Below are 14,925 nucleotides of genomic sequence, written 5' to 3' on the forward strand. Positions count from 1 at the left end.
AATTAAAAAATTGAAAACCGAATGGCATTTCCTGCAACTATGGCCAAGCTAGGGAAGCTTGCTTGTTGCTCACCAGGCTAATATTTTTTGTATTTACAGGGTTTTTTTTTTCTTTCTATTCTGTCATGCATGTTTCTCTTCACTACTATCTACTGGCATCCCTCCCTCCTTCAGTCTGTCTACTGTTTAATATTCTCTCCGTCTTTTCTCTAGTACTTCTCATGTCAGTCACGACTGTCTGAAATTCCCTAATTTTGTCTGAGAGGCCAAACTTGTGAAGTATTTTGGTTGAGGCGAAATGTACAAAGGCAGAGGCCCATGGGTCCATTTTTGGCTGCAAACTCATTCTGTACTTAATCACAGAATGGATTACTAAAGTCAAAAGCAAATGTCTTTGGTCTCAGTGACCATAGCCTTATCAGAGCAGTTCTAATGATACGGGTTAATAAATGAACATTTGTAAGCACTCTGGCCTACTTCAAGACTATGTGTAAACTTGAACCACACAGACAAGTCAAAGATAATTAGTGGTATATGAAAACACACTTTGGAAAATAGTCTCAGTCATCATTTGGGGGAATACTGTTCTGAGAGAAGGCAACATCTTGTGCCACATTTGACTTGATTTCAAAATGGGCTTGCATGTATGTAGGAAGGCTAGGCACACGTGCGGGTTGTGGAAGAAAGTTCTCAAATATGGCAATGAGTTTCACACTCAAAAAGAGCAACCCAAGGCAGCCGGAATGCCCACAGTATTTAGCAGACCGTAAAGAGTAGTTTAGTCAGATGATTGTTTTGTCCTCTGTTCTTCACAGAAAGTTTACATCCAAAGTTCTAATTCCTTTGTTTTCAATGACATATCATTTTGCTGAGGACTCATTTCTAAAATTTTCTATCCTATAATATTTGAACAGAAAGATTCTTCAGATATACTTTCTAATACATAAAAATTGATCATTTAAAAATATTAATAATTGAGGTTTTGCATGAAAGTCAATAACCCTGGTCTCACTGAAGATTACTGACCAGGGTCCACACTGACAATTTGTATTATCTGGATTTATCTGGATAAAATACATACATGGAAGTTCTTGATTTGAGTAAGACTGCACTTCTCACATGATTCCATGTCACATGTGGAAAAATCTAGATTCTTGTAAGTATGGGGTGAGGCTCTGCTCATGATCCCCTTATCTATCCCACACCTAGCCTCAACCAATCCAAGTCCCTTGAGGGGATGCTGAGGATCATTTCTGTTGGTTTTACAGTGAGACAGGAATCTAGCCCTCGTGTCGCCTAAAAATCCATAGATCATCCAAGGATGACTCTTTCTCCTGTAGGATATAAATGAGAAAGAAGGAAAAGGCCTATGAGAGACTTTTTCGTTCCTCATGCTTCCCTGTAATACTACAGAAGTGTTCAGGGGTGTCGGGTGCTCGTTCTGGAACAGAGGAGCCATAACACCATGTTTGCTCTGCAAGTGCCAGAAGAAGTCAAGACAAAACGAAAATGAAACCAGACCCTAGACTGGAGGGGCCACACGAAAGCCAGGAAAAAAAAGAAGTGGGTGGATCAGGCCGTGGCAACCAAGGAAAATGGGAAGGAGGGTGGATGCATGCATCTGGTGGTCGGGTAGGGACAAGTCCCAGGTTTTCTCTTCCTATTCATGCCTGACACTTCTGTCTTCCCACACCGTGCATTGCATCCCTACCCCACCGACCTTCCCCAGCAAACATCCTAGCCAAGGAATTCACCGTGGGTGATGGTTCCTCTACTCCCAGCGGGTAGAGAAAGCGAAGGACTTTTCTATCACACAGCTGTCTGGGGCTTTGAGTTAGGCATATGCTCTTGGCATCTCTCTTGAGTCTCAAAGATACAGAAACGTCCATGCACATGGTATTTGGCCTGTCCCATGCTGTTAGTACAGTATTATCCTTGAGCAATGTCATGAGCTAAGTAAACTATGATAGGTCAACCTGGAGACCTTACCATCAAGTTCCTCACTGTCTCTATGGAAACATTATTTGAGTCTCAAACCAAGTGACAAAGGGAATTGTGAACAAACACTTTTAAAATTAAGGACTTTCTATATACGAAAGAAGGCTAAATTCCTCTACTATATCAGACACAGTATACAAGATTTGTACCACACTATTTGAGAAAATACTCTGGGGTGCCTGGGTGGCTCAGTTGGTTAAGCTTCCAACTCTTGATTTCGGCTCAGCTCATGATCTCACAGTTCGTGGGTTTGAGCCCCACGTCAGGCTCTGCCCTGACAGTGCAGAGCCTGCTTGGGATTCTCTCTCTCTCTCCCTCTCTCTCTCTCTCTCTGCCCCTCCCCCACTTGCACATGTGCGTGTTCTCTCTCTCTCTCAAAATAAATGAACTTAAAAAATATTCTAAAACATTATAGGGAAAAATTAGAAAATATTTTTCTAAATATGATATTTCATATTTAGAATATTTTCAGTGAGATGTATAGCAAGTGAGGCTACCAGGGATGAAATAGGCTGCCCACCTCGGAGGCTATTTCACGGAAGGTGACCCCTGGACATGAAGGTGGAATCCAAGAAAACTTTTTTTATGCCTTTAAAAATCAGTTTATGCAGCAATGGAAAAGAGATTTCCAGAGCAGTCATTTATACCTGCTCTTTTCAATATGGGGTTTTGCTTCCAGTAATAAATTGAAGATTTGGGCCAAGAAAAAATCACAGAAACAAGATCCTGTTGGATTCAACATAAAGTCCTCAATCCTGCTCAATACTCTGCTTTTATATCCACCTCCATTATGTTGGACTTAGAATCCTGAGCACATTTTGGCTGTGGTGTTCATTTTAACAGTGGAGCAGAATGTATAATCCAGCCTGCTAAGAACTGGCTTTTAGGACACTTAAAGGCAGAAAAGTAACCAAATGCTAAGATTCGGTAAAAGGAATGGTAAGATTAATGTTGCATGCAAGCCATGAAATGTGTCTCGTACTCATCTTGCACATTTCTGGAATTGGTGGGATGACCCTGCCATCTAACAAAATTTCCAGCAAAATTAGTATTTTTTTTTCCTATTTTAGTTCTTTGCCTGTGTGTCTGAATATGTGAGTCAGAGAGAGAGAGAGAGAGAAGGTGGTGAACAAAACTACTTAATTGTGTGTAAAATCATGGCGCAAAGGAAAAATCAGAGTCCTGGACTGGAATTTCAGGAGCCTTATCTGTGCCATCAGCAAGCTTCCTGACCTTCTGAGCCTGGCTTTCTCACTCTGCTTGCGCAATGTTGGTACCTCTGCAGGCTGGTGGGTAGCTAAACCAGGTTACCATCTGTCTTCCCTAATAACTCCCAGGGGGAGTCAAAATACCAAAAATGGAGACCGAAAAAAGAAAATATATAAAGAAAGCTCCTCTATATTCTCTTTTATTTCTTTATGGCTGTCCTCTGTCAAAACTCAGTGGCTAGGACCATTCTTTGAGCATTTCTACTTTTTGAGATGATCCTTATTATATGAGAAGTGCTTGGACTGTCACTGTTTGCATGTGGGTTTACTGCCTGGCACCCTCATTAGGTAAGATTCATGAGAACAGGGACTGTTTTGTTCAATACTGTATTCCCAGGAGTGCCTGGATGGCTCTGTCGGTTAAGCGGCTGACTCTTGATTTTGGCTCGGGGCCTGGTCTCATGGTTCGTGAGTCTGAGCCCCACATCGGGCTCTGCACTGACAGTGTGGAGCCTGCTTGGATTCTCTCTCTGCTCCTCCCTGCCTCTCTCTCTTTCAAAATAAATAAATGAACTTTGAAATTTTTTTGTAAATGCTGTATTCCCAGAAATGTCGATTTTACACGAAACATACTAGGTTCTTAGTAAATGTCTGTTGAGAAAAGGTATGAAGGTGCATTGCCACCGAGTGAACACTGGGCTGTTGTTACGGCCTCACATCTCAGCATAGACCCCGCTTCCAGCGAGGATGGCTCACTGAGGACAAATCTGCTTGTGTACGCAGCTGCCTGCTTTACGAAAACAGAACTCTTAAAAGACAACACAGCCACAAAAAATAATTTGTCATGTAAAAATAACTTTATGCGATGGACCTAATAAAAGTACAATCACATGTCTTCTTTCCAATCCTAATCCCTGCTTTGTTGGAGAAATGTCTTTTCAGATCCTTTTTCCAATTCAGAAAATTGTGGCAAATAGGCATAGCTTAAAATTTGCCATGTTGACCATTTTTAAAATGTACAGTTCAATGGCGTAAGTACACTCACTGCTGAGTAACCATCAGCACCATCCATCTTCGGGCCTCTTCATCATTCCAAAATGGAACTCTATGCCCATTAAAGAATAACTCCTTACACCCCCTTTCCCCCCAAATACTTATTTCCTTCTTCCTTTTTCCTTCTCTTCTCCCCATTTTTGGCTTTAAAATGGGATCCCTGGCTCTCTGTTTCATACCTGAATTGTCATCAGCTTCCTAGGCTCACTTTCTAATTCAGCTCCCTGGCTTGCTTACAACCAGACAGCCTCCTAGTGGCTCCTTTGAGTTGCCTCCTCCAAGCCACCCCAAACGTTTATTCCCAAGTAGTGATGTTCAATTCACCTGAGACAGGTGTGAAGGTAAGGTTCTATGGAGACTGGGAAGAAAAACAGTGTCTCTCCTTTTAAATTATCGTTGTTTAGGAGTGCCCGGGGGTTAAGCGTCCAACTCTTGATTTTGGCTCAGGTCATGATCTCATGGTTTGTGGGTTTCAGCTCCACGTTGGGTTCTGTGCTGATGGTGCCAAGCCTGCTTGGGATTCTCAACCCTGTCCCTCTCTCTCTCTCTCTGCCCCTCCCCTGCTTGTGCTCTTTCTCTTGCTCTCAAAATAAATAAACTTAAAAATTTTAAAATTATCATTGTTTGAAAAATTAAAAAAATGAAAAGCCCTGGATGAGAGGACTCCTCTTGGTAGACTCTTTCCAGCCAGAAGTTATTTGCCAGTTTACCATCCTGGGAAGGGTGAAATGGTGACCTTGTCCATCTGCTTTCTAGCTGTTGTTTTCTGGACTAAAATTTGAATTTCCTTATGGTTTCATCAACCAACAGTATTTTCAGACTATTTCTGATACTGAACTTGGATTTCAAGAGGTTTGTTTCTATTAGAACTTCCTTCTTAAATGGTTACAACTTTAAAAACTAATAGTTAAACTCAATAGTTAGACGTTTTAAAGGGAACCATATAAAGAGATTCATCCCAGTCCTACAGTGACCATAAACTCCAATCTCATTCTATGGTGGAGACCCAAGAGAACAGGATTTGGAGGCAGGTAAACCTGAATTCTAAAACTGTCCAGTCACTTCCTACCTGCTTGAATCTTAAACAATTTATTCTTTAATGTTTGCTCTCCTCTGGAAAATGTATAAGACACTTCACAGAGTTCTGTTGAATAGTAAATGAAACAATGTATAGTAAGTATCTGGTTTTGTTAAGTGTTGGTTCCCTTTTCTTAAAAGGGAAGGGAATAAATAAAATTTCGTTTCAGTTTCTATTTAAAATGGACATTCAAATAATAATATTGTGCATTTAAGTATTATATGATCTGTATTGCCCTCCATCTATGTTGTTAATAAATCTGATTTTGATGATATTAACATACTAAAAATGTCAAATATAGTTACTCTCCTTTCTATATTTGTGTATCCTGACCTGTCACTGACAACTAAATAAATATAAGCTGGATTTCTCTGTTTATTCATGAAAGTCTTGACTGTCACTCATACTGATCATTTTTCAAACTAAAATCTTTGATTATAAAAGCATCAAGAGTCATCAGTGTATGATGATCAGCGTCCACTGTAGTAGAAAGTTAATATCCAATGACAGGCAGGATTCTTTTGAGTTAGATCCTGTCCAAGCCTGTTCTAGGCCCATTGGATGTGTTATACGGGCAAGTGATTCAACACTTATCATTCTTAGTGTTCCTCATTTCTACAGTGTGGATCAAACATTGTCCCTAACTCATGAGTTGTGTGGATTAGATGATGTATTTAATGAGTGCCTAGTGGTAGGAAGCACGTGCGACCACTGTTATTTGGTAATATTTCACCTAAGTTAGCTTCCTAGGCCAGGCCACAAAACATGAATACTTTGACAAGGTATAGACAGCATTTACTAATAATGTGTGTATCGCTCTGCTTAGAGCAAACCACGATTTATGGACACTTCTGCACACCAGTCTCGTCTAACACACATCCATGCTTCTGTCTTCAAACCTTCACCTGTCCTGTCCTGGGGTCCCCTATATACCTGTCCTGTCCTAAGCTCCACATACACTTGTCTTTTCCTGGGCCTCACATACACCGCAGACAGGGGACTTATGTTATGACCTTATGTTAAAAAAAAAAAAAAAAAAGCAACACTTAAACACCTTTTTTTTTTCCAAGGCAAAGGAGTACAATGGGGTTTTCTTCTCATTCTTGACATATTCCTTAGCTTTCCCTTTTTAAACTTCTCTCCTTGTTCAAGGCCATCCTTCACATTGCAAGGGCCAGAGAAGAGCAAAGAAAAGGTGAACAATAGGAATAGATTCAAGTAATTCCTTTTCTCCCGAATTCTCATAACTAAGGTGGTTCTCTGGCCCTTTCAAACATTTCAGTGTAACAATGACAAATATTGAAAGAATGACTCATGCAAGAGCTATGAAATTATTATTGGAAAATATATTTGGAGAAAAAGAAGGAATCAAGTTTAACATCCCTGGGTATCTTTTTGATTCCTCAAAAACTTTTCTAAGTTCTAAGAAGGAAGCAAAGCTATTGATTGTTCAAAAACAAATGTGTAGCTCACATGTTCTTGCTGTGTTGTGGTTTGACAGTGGGGTAAGTGCAGTGTTAGGAGGCAAGTTTCGAACCCTCATGTAACCTTGAGCAAGTCACTTAACCATTCTAGGTCTTTCTCACTGTGCAATGGAAGGTTAGGGGCTTGGAAAAGTTCTGAATCTGGTTTTGCCACTTGACCGATGATCTCGGACAAGCCTCTCGGCTTCTTGAAACTAGTTTCCTCATTTGCATAATGGGGATAAGACTAGTCCCTTACCGGGCCATTTTGGGTTTTAATAATTCATATAAAAGGCTTATTAGCACAACGTCTGGTTCTTGGAAAGTCCTCCATAAAGGAGAACTGTTGAGTTGTCTGTGTGTTTTCTCTGCGCTCTCTACTTTGTGGCTGGGGGAATGATCAGTTAAAGCACGTTCTCAGGAGGGCAGTGTGGTGAAAGAGAAAAAGCAGTACTCTCAGAAGGACACAGATAATTGGGTTCCAGCCCTGGCTCTGTCAATATCTGTGTGACTTGGATAAGTTGTCCTGCTCACCTGGGCTCCTGTTCCAATTTGCAACTTGCATTTTAGTTTCCTTTTTTATATTACTGTGGGAGTATGGCAGGACTGCAGTAAATTTCTCTTATGGTGTACTGTCTTTCATGACTGTGAAGAGTTGATGCAGGTCTGCAGTCAGACCTGCAATGCCTGATATAACCATGACTATGGAAAAATGGGTGACATTTACAACGACCAGCTTAATGACGCTGCTTCCAGACTGTGGTGAACAGTGAAGAGTGTCTGCATTTGATGACAGGAAGCTCATCGACATAAGCTCTGAGGACCTTTGAAAACGCCAGAGCGAAGGCAATGATAGAAAGAATAATATGATTTGATCACTGAAAGTAAAACAGACCAAAAGCTCCAGCAGATTAGATTCTAAATGCCACACTTTTTCATGAACCAACGTCAGAGAATAGTGGTCAACAAACTGGTCCTTCATAGTACAAATACAAGTGAAGATGTGTCAACAAGAACTGTTCTTCTTATGTGAGTCATTGCAGAGATGTCTTAGAGAAGGCTGGTGTGGCAGGGAGGAGGAAGTTGGTGAAATCCAGATACGATAGAAGCGGGAGAAGACCCTTGGGAGGCCAAAGGATCAAAACGCGCCTTTGAACTTTCCTGATTCTTAATTATCTATCCCTCCCCATATTTCCTCTTTTCTCTCCATCCCAAGTTCATCTTTTCATTGATGAGGTAGCTTCCTCCTTAGTGAACCTTCCCTCAGCCTGTCCCAGCTAGTTCCCACCCACTCACTTGTGGTAGATTAGCGTTTCCTAGTCTCTGATTTAACTCGTCACTGCCCTGCTCCCATCCTGTCCTCCTAAGCCCTCAGTAACTAATCCCTTCTCACCTCCACAACTGAACTTTCCGGCCCTGCCCAAACGCACCCTCTCCTCTTTCTCCCACTCACTATGGCCTAGAGCTCTTTGTTTTGCCCATGTGAGCCAGGGTCCACCCGCCTCCTTTAGATCTGATAAAGTAATAGCTGTTCCATCTGCCTCTGTTGTGGGATAAAGTCCAGGACTGATTCTAAAACTCTTGTGTGAACCACATAGGCTACTGAGGAAGAATGCGGGGCAAGGGGGAGGCATAGACTTCAGGGTCAGATGGACTTGGGGTCAAATGCAGGCTCTACTACTGATGGCACATGTGGCCAATCTAAGCCTTGATTTCACCACATGTAATAGAAGAATAGGGCCCATCTGACAGGGTTAAATATGAGGACACACGTAAAGCAGAATGGTGGTACGTTCATATGGGTTGTCCCCTTTCCCCCTCACCCCATGCCCATCTCCGCCCCTTATGCTTCACAGTGGTCTTTATCTGTCAAATTCCTACATACCCCTCCAGACCTACTCCCCAGCCCTTTTAGGGATAAGGCCCTGCCACGGAGCTTACCGCCCACGTAGTAACGTTTGAGTATCCGACTATTTCGTTTGCTGGCATTCTCCCATTGCTCCGTGTTTCTCTGACTAGGCAGTAAACTCCCGGTATCTAGCCCCTGTCCACAGTGGCAGCCTCCAGAATGATCAGCAGACTCAGCCAGGTCTGACCTTGGAGTCGTCACCCCCAGCGATGTGGCCCAGAGGGAATGCTAGCAGGGGCTGAGAGGCCAGACCAACTGGCAACTGTCTGTGACACGTGGTGGCGTCAGATCCAGTAAGTGAAGGAACAGTCGGGTCAGCTGGCTGTCCCTCCCCCCTCATCAGGAAGCGGTGGGGATGTCTCCTCTCCATCTGCCCACACAGAAAGGCTGCCAACACCCCAATCATGCTGGTAAGAAGTGCAGGAAGGCGGGCGGCAGCGGTAGAACTTGGGGAGCTAAATGCCTATAAATCAAAATTGTACTCTGTTCCTAACAACTTTTATTAAGAATGAGACCCCATTCATCTTTCAGCCCTTGAAAATGGATTTGAATTCCTGCGTGGTAGCTAGTCTCTTTCCGTGCAGGTCTACAGCTGAAATAAACACACATACAGGATGAACAGTATATTCACTCTGCTCAAAAGCGGAAACCTCAAATTAGGAAAGTTGAGCATGATTTTATTACCATCAACAGAAGCCAAAATACTACTGGGAAAAGAACTTCTCAATCTAAAAAGATTCCCCCCAAATTCCATCAAAATGCAAAAGAGGATGGGATTTGAGTCATAATAAGTAGGACAATCCACCAGGCAGTAAAGTCCCACATAAGGACCCTTGACATTTTCTCTTCAGCTGCACAAAATTGGAGCTGATATGTCTTTAGGTGCTCCATAGAAAAGAATTCTACCCAAGTTTCTCACCATGAGGTGTAAATTATTCATGAAAAATGAAAATGCACTAGATTACGACACTTACATAACTTAGCCTTTCCTTTGAGAATCTGCAGACACATTTATGAACTGAACCTCAGGGTCGTTTGGCCTGCAAAGCAGCTGCCTCTGAGGCAGAAAGCTAAAAGATCTATTGTCTTCTTATTTTCTGATTTCTTGAAGAGCAAAAACAATCTGCTTCTGTACGGCTGTCCTAGATCCAAGACCCACCCCTCACCCAAAAGTGTTCTGACCCGGATGGTTCCCTCTGGATCCTGATGCCTGAGCTGCACTGCGCCATGGAATTTACACTTAAATTGCCAAGCAGCTTTAGCCAATAGCATTAACTGAATGCAAGTCCTGCAGTTTCAAAAACATTTAGCTTTTTTTTTTTTTTTTTTTTTTTTTTACTTAGAGCTATAGCAGGCTCCAATCTCACCCCCCCCCCCCACGCTTACTCACTGCTGCCTCTTTCCACAAAATATTTAATATGGCAGTTCTGCCTCATTTGAAGCAACCCGATCCATTACTGAAACGGAACCCCCTTCTATTGTTAGGACATGAGCAAAACGTGCAAGGTGGCTAAGGAGCTTTAGTGGTGGGAAGTCAAATGCTGAGATGGATGTTCTCCACCTGAGTACTATTCACAAGGGCTTGATTTTGACACTTGCCCTCTGGGCCTCTCTGGAGCACAACATAGTTGGGTCCCAGCTGCTTTCTACAGTCTGTTCCCAGGAATGAGCAAATGGTGAGAAAGGAATTCGAGCATCCGTACTTGGAGGCCAGTTACCACCGTGTGTTTTGGCAGAGGTGTCTCCCAGGAACCCACTTCCCCCACACCAATGCTTTACAGAACCAAGATTTTTCTTGTGGGGGAAAAAAAAAACAGGCTCCAAATGGGTCAAATGGTGAATAGTGGGGAGTGTTTAATGCCTCCTACATTTATCTGAATATAGTCCTGGCAGATGGCTTTGCATAATAGATGTTTTATAAAACTCTTTGAGATGAGAGTTTAAGTAAAACATGACCTTACCTTTCTAGATTTCTTCATTAGTACAGGCTAACTTACATATCCAAAAATCTTTATACAAATAGCTTTGAGGTTGTGTTCACATTTATTTGTGAGAAGTAAAATTTGATGCTTTTAATCTTTATTCTTCCCTCTCAAGTAATTTGTAGCAGGCCAGATAAAGCATACTATTATGAATCTGGTTGCGTGTAATTTTTTTTTGGTACGATATTATTGAAGTTGATTATCAGATACAGTAAATTTATAACTGGCATGTATAGAAAATGGGATTTTTCTGACTTAGATATGTTCTCATAAATAGAGAATTATATGTGTATATTACTAATTTTCAATAAACTCCTCCTAAGGTCAACTTTTTGTTAAATGGATTTAATCTTTGGAGAGTGTTTAGAAGATGTGACAAGACTTTGAGGTCATAATTTTAAACCTGAGTCATCACTTTTTGTAGATATGATTGAGAGATTTTTAACATATTGCCAGAAATATAATTTGTTTTCCCTAGCTTTAAAGGTACTGGTTGGGGGGTGGGCACCTGGGTGGCTCAGTCATGATCTCACTCTTGATTTTGGCTCAGGTCATGATCTCGCAGTTCAGTGGGTTTGAGCCCTGCATGGGGCTCTGTGCTGAAAGTGCAGAGCCTGCTTGGGATTCTCTCTCTCCCTCTCTCTGCCCTTTCCCCCTCCCTCTCTGAAAATAAGTAAATAAACTTAAAAAAAAAGTTACTGGTGGGGTGCTCTATAAAAAGCTTCCTAATATCCAAGTTCAAGAACTTTTTCTTCCTAGCACAGTCTCATTTCCCAGAATGAATTAGATGGATAATCGCCCTCACTGCCCACGTAGCTCTCACTGTGGAAACATGGGCGGTGTGTATTCATTCCAAATCTGGAGGGGCTCTTTCTTTCGAGCAAAGGCTTGGGAGGTCTTTGAGCTTCTGTGGTTCTGAAGTCTCATTTAGGAAGAAGCGGAAAGGCACATGTTAGGAGTAAGCACGCTGGAGACATGGGACCAGTGAGTCCACTCAACTGCTGTCCCTGAAGGGACTTAATTCAGGTCCTAGGGAGCGACTTCCTATGGCTAATCTTCCACCTCAGCCCAAATTTCTTTTTGTGCCATAGGACCTTAATATTTGGATGCGTTTGCCATGGGATGAGTTTTTATGTTTCTCTTTGGTTAAAAGTAACTCTCCCCATGTAAGTGGCAAAGGCAAGACAAAGTATGCCACTTGCCAGTGGCCACCGTCTCAGTTAAAACCTTTCAATGGTCTCCATAGACTCTCCAGCCTCAAATCTATCTGTTCACTCTCCCCAGACTTCTGTTCTGTCAACTATCCTGTTTAAAGACCTCTATTGGCCAAATCAGGCAAAACCCTTTGCCTTGGTCCTGTAAGGTCAGAATCAAACCCAACTGCAGTCACCACCACCCCTCCCACCGGAAACTAAGGCTCTGACCAATCAGATTGCCTCCTCCCCGGATGCCTGCCTGTGCGCATGTGCGCTTGCCATTCCTTCTTTCCAGCGATGCTCCGAGGAGCGTGCAGGTAGAGTCCTTTCAGAACTCAGAGGCTAGAAAAAGCACTTCTAGCTGCCGGGATGAAGGGAAAGACTCTCAGTATAAACTGTATTTTAACTGGGTCTTCAAGGATGTTATTAGGTAAACTGAATGAACTCTGTATATAAATGAAGAAACTAAAACTTGAAGTGTATTTGTTCGGAAACTATTTTCTCTCCTCTTGAAACAGAATGTAGGTTTGAAATAAAACATAACAAAGCAATGACAGCATAGAGTCCTATAATAATTCAAGTTATAAGAATTTCAATCTGTACTCTTGTTAAATGAAATTTCTTGCATATGAAAAAAACTAGGCAATCCATATACTAAGCTGTATACCTCTACGTCTTTTAATGTGTACTCTGAGATCAAATATTTCCCAATATAGGCATCTATAGATTGATACATTCTATCTGTTGGGCTGAAACAGACCGCTTTATATGGTATTTTCATTTTCATGTCTGACCTTCCTTGTTACCAGGCCATTTGTTAGTTGATGGGCAGAAGTAAGAGTCAAGTCTGGGCAAGGGTTTCACCCAAAAGAAGCCCGTGAGCCTGCTTCACTAGGACTAAGGACGAATTCTTTTTGACTTTTTATCTTCTTACTTCTTATCTTACTTGTATAAATCCTGTTTGTAATTTTCACTCGACTCACTGTTATAATATTATGCAGAATATTCATATGTGGTTATATATTGCAATAGTGTGTATCAGCTATATGGTTTCCAAACACGACCTGGCAATTACATAACTAGCTCAAAGCTCAAGTTCAGGCCATCTCCCACCCCCCACCCCCACCCCCCTTAGGATTCACCATAGTTTGAGCTGCACGAGCAAGGCTTCTTCATTTCCTCCTGTAGCAACAGAGTGTGTTGCTATTGGGTCTCACTTGAAAGATAGTTTTATTTGGGGAGGGAACTGACTTTTGTGTATTTATAATTATGAGAAAGGTGGTGTAGCACGGTGGTTAAGAGCAAGGCTTCTAGAGTCAGATTGCCCGGGATTCAGTTCCAGCAAGACCCTTCATTCGCTGTTGAACTTTGGCTAAGGTAGTTAGTTAACCTCTGTTTCAGTCTTACCATCTGTGAAACAGAGATGCCCAAAGCTGTGCTCATAAGACTGTGATTAAGGCTTACATGAGTATATCTATACATACGTTCCCTTTCTCATATAATATAAAATATATGGCATGATATATAATGTAACATATATGAGAGAGAAACCATTTAGAATAGTATCTTGTGCAAAATAAGTAGTTGGTAAATAATAATCTTATTAGGTAATGATTATGTAATGTAATTTCTATAGTAAGGCCCAAAGACCTTAGCTGAAAGAGGAAATAGCTGCTAATAAATTTGTTCATTGCATCTTTGTTTATAAAGCTATGCCCAGAGTCAAACAACCAAAAGGATTATTTTATATTTCCCTCCAAATATTTGGATTTTGTCTTCACTGCATTTCAAACTACAAGTCTAAGTTCATTGAAAACTTTCATTGCTGGCCCCTTGATTCAGCCCTGAGAACATAATTTCGAGGTTTGTACCTGTTCATCTTGGCTCACCACGGGCTCACGTGTAAAGGAAGCCTGGACCAGAGGGTCTGTCATGGGATGTTTTGGTCTATCTTCTTTCTTCTATGAATGACTTGTCTCTAATTACAAATGCCTGTGAGGTTTGAACTGTTTGAACTGCCGGTATAAATTGATCAAATGCACTGAAAGACTGTCAAAACCCTAGCGCATTTTTTGTTAAAGACAGATCACTCCATGAAGGAAAAAGAAGGCAAGATGCTTATTGTGCCCTGAACTCTGAAATCGTTAGCACTATTTGCCATTCCGCTAGTGTCTAGCTTCATACATCTGATACTTTGGGTCCAGCATAGCAGCGAAGGGACCACAGGTTTTCTGGATCTTAGGGCTGGAAGGGACTTTGGGGTGATCTAATGCTGGGCTCCCTCTCCCAAATGAGGAAACTGAGACTTACTATGTTTAAAGGACACATCATTCACATGGATATGATTCCATTTGAGTTTAAAGGGTGAGATTAACAAGACAATGACTTGTCATTTAAAGGCCATCAGCATCCTCTGAATTCTGGATTCTGGGGCACTGGAAGACATTCCAAGTTCTTGTTTGGCTGCTTCGCTCTTTGAAACTTGTTGAAAATACATAAAAAATATTCTATCTGAAAAATTTATATTTACGACTGTTTCTTTTTCTGTGGTTTTCTTGAGCAAGCTGACCTTCCTGAAGAGCTGCTAAAGGATTTCTCTTCTTCATCACTGAAGTGGAGCCCAGCAACTAGTATATCTGATAAACTGCAAGACACAGATTTAGGATTCTCGAAGCTACTGTCAGGTACTCCTTTAATAATATCTCTTTAAATGTAGCTGGAGTTAAACTTGTCAGTTCCCTTGCCAATCACAGTCTGGTGTAAAATGATATATCTTAGCCTTTGCATATCCCATGCTTCCTACCCCTGCCACCCTCCCACGTACAGAAACCCACACACGGGTGTGCAGTCTCTCAAAGTTTTTCCCAGGAAAGGGAGCCAAAAAAAAAAAAAAAAAAAATCACCAGGCTGGAAAAAATATTTATGATATGTGATTAAGTATTTACCATATGAATGGAATTTATGCCCGAACTCCACAGTGTTTCTTTATCTTGACTTCCTTTCCATTCTTAGGAAAGATCTCTCAGCATTAAAAGCAC

The 14,925-nt window shown here is 41.5% G+C and overlaps 1 protein-coding gene and 1 long non-coding RNA gene across 9 annotated transcripts in view; one reads left to right on the top strand and one right to left on the bottom strand.

Moving 5' to 3' along the window:
- The window catches only part of MBNL2 (muscleblind like splicing regulator 2), a 158,123-nt gene that overhangs the window by 9,099 nt on the left and 134,099 nt on the right, over window positions 1–14,925 (bottom strand). The gene's annotated exons all lie outside the window — the stretch shown is intronic.
- LOC109264144 (uncharacterized) overlaps window positions 14,443–14,925 on the top strand; it is a 99,948-nt gene continuing 99,465 nt past the window's right edge. Inside the window, exon 1 of the long non-coding RNA XR_002078604.2 lies at window positions 14,443–14,571. This is a non-coding gene — a long non-coding RNA (uncharacterized LOC109264144). The remainder of the gene's footprint in view (window positions 14,572–14,925) is intronic.

Source organism: Panthera pardus, unplaced genomic scaffold (genome assembly GCF_024362965.1).
Source record: "Panthera pardus isolate Hobbes unplaced genomic scaffold, ASM2436296v1 HiC_scaffold_1, whole genome shotgun sequence".
NCBI classification, from domain to species: Eukaryota; Metazoa; Chordata; class Mammalia; order Carnivora; family Felidae; genus Panthera; species Panthera pardus.